Source organism: Diceros bicornis, chromosome 21 (genome assembly GCF_020826845.1).
Source record: "Diceros bicornis minor isolate mBicDic1 chromosome 21, mDicBic1.mat.cur, whole genome shotgun sequence".
NCBI classification, from domain to species: domain Eukaryota; kingdom Metazoa; phylum Chordata; class Mammalia; order Perissodactyla; family Rhinocerotidae; genus Diceros; species Diceros bicornis.
Window position 1 is genome coordinate 37,161,050 of NC_080760.1, and position 4,271 is coordinate 37,165,320.

The 4,271-nt window shown below is 37.0% G+C and overlaps 1 non-coding gene across 1 annotated transcript; it reads left to right on the forward strand.

The window, feature by feature from the left end:
* The first annotated feature begins 3,325 nt into the window (after positions 1-3,325).
* On the forward strand, positions 3,326-3,398 carry TRNAM-CAU (transfer RNA methionine (anticodon CAU)). Its single transcript has one exon. It is a non-coding gene; the product is annotated as a tRNA-Met (tRNA).
* Positions 3,399-4,271: the final 873 nt, after the last annotated feature.

The window sequence follows — 4,271 nt, forward strand, 5'->3', positions numbered from 1 at the left end:
ATTCTATAACAGTTGGGGAGAGGGTAGAATACGAAAAATAAGCAATAATTGGATTACTTATTTATTATATTTAAATGTTATGGAAAAACAGAGCATGGTAATGGGATTTGGGGTGCAGTGGCAGGGAATAGTTTTCATTTTAAACAGGGTAGTAGGGGTAGACATTAGGTCGAGGGGATATTTGAAGAAAGAATTGGGAGTTAAGAGAGCTGGACATAGAGATCTGCAAAAGAAAGACACTAGAAGTCATTTGCTTTGAGGTGACCATAGATGGGGTGTGGGTGGATAAGAGAAAAGAACATCTCTCTTCTACCTGAAGACCGAGGGTAGAACTTTGGGCAGCATCTATGTTTGCTGGTTGAAAGGTGCCAGAATAGTTATGAAGGGACAAAGGAAAAAGCTTTATACTCATTTAGAGATGAACACACTATACTGTTTTTTATCTGATTTAAAACATCTCCCTGCATAGAAATTAGGCCCAGGTATTAAAGCTCCATTAAAAACTTTCAAGTTTCTCCTTAAGTTTAGGAGGAAGAACTGATTGTCTTATATGTTGAGCCTTCTACGAACATTTTAATTATCATATAATAACAGAAAAAGCCAGAGGATGAAACTGCAGTTGTAAATATAATTTGGGAATAAATTTTCCAGTTTTGCTCTATTATCCCTTATACCTACCAGTACAGTAATCATAGAACTTGGCATATAGAAGGTTCTCAGGGCATGCCAGCTAACTTAAAATTAAGCTAATCAATGCCCATCCTTGGGGAAGTGTATTGATGATTAGGCTGTGCAACTACTATTTAGCAGAACAGACTTGAGTGTTGAGATATGCCAGCTTTGACTTAAGGTATCAATCCAGTGTGGTTACCATCTGCTGATTCTAGGACTGGAATGACCTTCCCACACAGAAAAGAGTCCACAGAAGGTCATGAGGTTCAGTTCCTTTCCTCCAGGCATTCAAAATCTAAAACATCAAAGCTAGTGATTATCTATTCTCTTTCCTTAAAGTATATTCTAAAACATCTTATACATTCAAGACAATATTTTATAATGAACCAAACCTCTCTTGATGACATTGAAATTTATTTCCAACTGTTCTTACTGCATGTTTGAGTATGTAAGGGATTCTAACATTTAGATACTGTTTGACTACAGCCCCATCAGTTCGTTCTCAAAAGAAATCATCATCTGCTTTTACATGGCAGTTAATGAAATGCTGCAATTTCAGGATAGGTTCATTCACAACAGACTGAAATTTCAATTTTTAAAATTTCATTTTCAAGAATTATATAGCTGGAGGGATATAAACTTCCGATTCGGTTCCCTAGAAAGTTTCCCTCTTGGTTCTTTTGCAGTTAGTCAAAGACAGCACTGGCAGTAGAATCTAGGTTCTATATTAAATGAAGAGGAAAAAATAACCTGCTCTTGATTTTTTGCTGAGATTTAAAAGATTTCCCCCAATGTTTTCCCTTTTCAGATAAGGGAGCCAAAGGCTATGATAGCAGCTTGTCTGGATTAGAAGGTTGATTGTTTGCACTCTTGTTTAGTTTTGTTCCTTAATGTAGACCAGAACGCCAGGGATCTTCTGTGAGAGAAGTTGAGGAGAGCAGAGACCCAGGGTGGGGCCTGGCGGAAGACTGACTGTGAGGTATGTGTGGGGCCACTGTGAGGGGAGGGGGATTGAGGCAGAGATCAAAGAATCCTCAAGAGCTCTTCAGCCTTCCCAGCAGAAAAGCCTTTGGCAACTCTTTGAAGTCTCATTTGCCCTCTGCCCCCAAACAGAAGTGTGTCTAGGGACTTGAATGAGGATGGATTTGGACAGGACCATTTTATAGATCCGGGAAGCAGATAGCATCTTTGAGTACCTTCTAAAAGAGATGTGCAGAAAAAATTACTGTAATTCCTGACCTACAGGAGCTTACAATCTAGTTCAGTGTGACGACCAATCAACTTTGCCAAGATCTTTCAACAAACAACGGAAATATTTGATTGTATCGTAATTGTGATTTCTAGCCTTAACACAACAGTTTACTAAATCAATTACTCTCCAGAATAAAAAACCTCCTGAACACAACGTCATCATTCTGCCTGGTAGGCTGTCCATCCTCAAGTCACGTTCCTATATTGACCCTCTTTTTCTTCTCTGTGATTCATTTCTAGTGTTTTGTTTTTTGCGTTCCAAAGCAGGTGTGTGTTCTATACGATGTTATGGTCATATATGTATTTTTCTTTCAGCAAACAAAATAACTGTTTTATCTGCCCTTTGGACCACATAGGTTTTGGAAGGACAACTTACTGCAAAATTAACCTTAAATTTAGAACTCTTGAAAGGACAAATCTGAGTAAATATCACTGACAGTACAGAACTGATAACTTCAAAATGACAACTCAGGTAGCTACTAATTAAATGACAAACAATTAATGCTCTATTTTCTAAGGTAAAACAGGAATCCTAAAGATGTGTAGGTATGTGAATTAAATAAGTAATATGTGGTTTCCTTTAAATCAGTGTCCTTCTTCCATGAAGTTAACTTCACATTGAGTTTACATCTAACACACGGACTGCCCCACAGAGAAGTTAAAAATAAATAAACTCCCTTCCTCATTTGACCCAGGTCTGCCTGCCTGAATTTCTTTGTTCTGGTTTCCTAGATTTGCACTTAGTGATTCTTCTACCTACTAAGATTGGAAGCACATTAGTCTCTCTTCTTATCTTAACTAGGCAGTAGAGACAGCAGAGAAGAGCTGCAGGGAAAAATCATCCAAAACTACCAGTAGCTTTAGAAGGCTACAGAAATTACCTTATGTGACCTGCCTGGCATCGTATGGTTGTTCAACCAGGACCATGATAGCAAGTTAAATTCTGATCTTCAAGAGAATGCTATCAGTTGTCTCTGGATACAGAACAAAATGGAGCTACATTTTTCACAATTAAGTTATCTTAAGTATCAGGACAATAAGCAACATTTTGCAATCCACCCTCTTCTCAAAATGCTCCCACTATGTCCTCAGTCCTTTCCTGGATCTTTAAAGGCAATAAGCTTAATATAAGGGAAAGTCATAGAAAAACATTGGTTAACTTTACGTTAGTGTATTGCATCTCTACACTGGAAAACTCCACTCATTTTTTTTTTATAATTATTAAAGCAACTTCGATTTTGAAAGACAGTTGGAGCCAATCCTTGAAATATACTTTGTAGACAATAAAAGAAATTTGATGATTCTAGTATTCTACCAGTTTTCAATCTTCAAAGGAAAATGCTGAGATTGCGTGTGTGTGCATCAGGAGAAAGATGTATAAAGAAGGCAGGTCACTCCGTGTGCCTCCTTAGTGCAGTAGGCAGTGCATCAGTCTCATAATCTGAGGGTCCTGAGTTCAAACCTCAGAGGAGACAGGTCTACTTTTGCCATTGTTTTTTGCCAAAAAGAAAAGAAAACTTTCAGAATAATCTTCTTTTAGTGATTTTACATTCTTCTTAGTCACTCTACTTTCTTTAACTATTATTAACTAATAGTAGTTGAAATGGAAAATCAAGAAATGGGCCGTGTCAAAGAATAAGCCAATTGAAAGTTATGATTATAATATTACTAGATTTCAAAACTTATGTCAAATATTTCATTAACAACATTGTTTCAGATAGGAAGTGCTACATCGATTGAGATAATGAACTGAACATAAAAACATTGTATAGGAGAAACTGGTTGTAAACCAAGATAAATATATAAATAAATATACATATATATATTTTAGTATCTTGGTAAGAAAAGCTTATGGAAGGAGTGCATTCCTTTTGACACCAGGAAGACTGGTAGTGGTTAAGAAATGTGTGCGGATATTTTAATGGGATGCTTTGAACCTTAGAGAATATATACTGACAAAAAAAAATCTTTGTGTATGTATGTTAATGGATGTATGAGGGAATGGGAGAGCAGGAAGGGACCTGGTAGGGTTCAATGTGCATTCAATTTCAAACACAGAAACCAGGCCAAGAGGCCGATACGCTTAGATATACATTAGGATTAGTATAAGCAATCACTCTAGGGCTTTTAAGAAATGTAACAGTCTTTAAAAAGGAACATTGGGCAATCTGTAAAAATAATCAAAGGGATGTGGAAAGGCTTGCTTTTTATCCCAACACTTTCAACCAATCACCAAGCATCCCTTTTGCCCTAATTACTGTGGATTGAAGAGAAACACGGAGTGGGTTGAAGAGAAATGGAGTGTTCTGGAAAAATGTGAATGGAGTCTGAGGATTAGGAGATGAAAT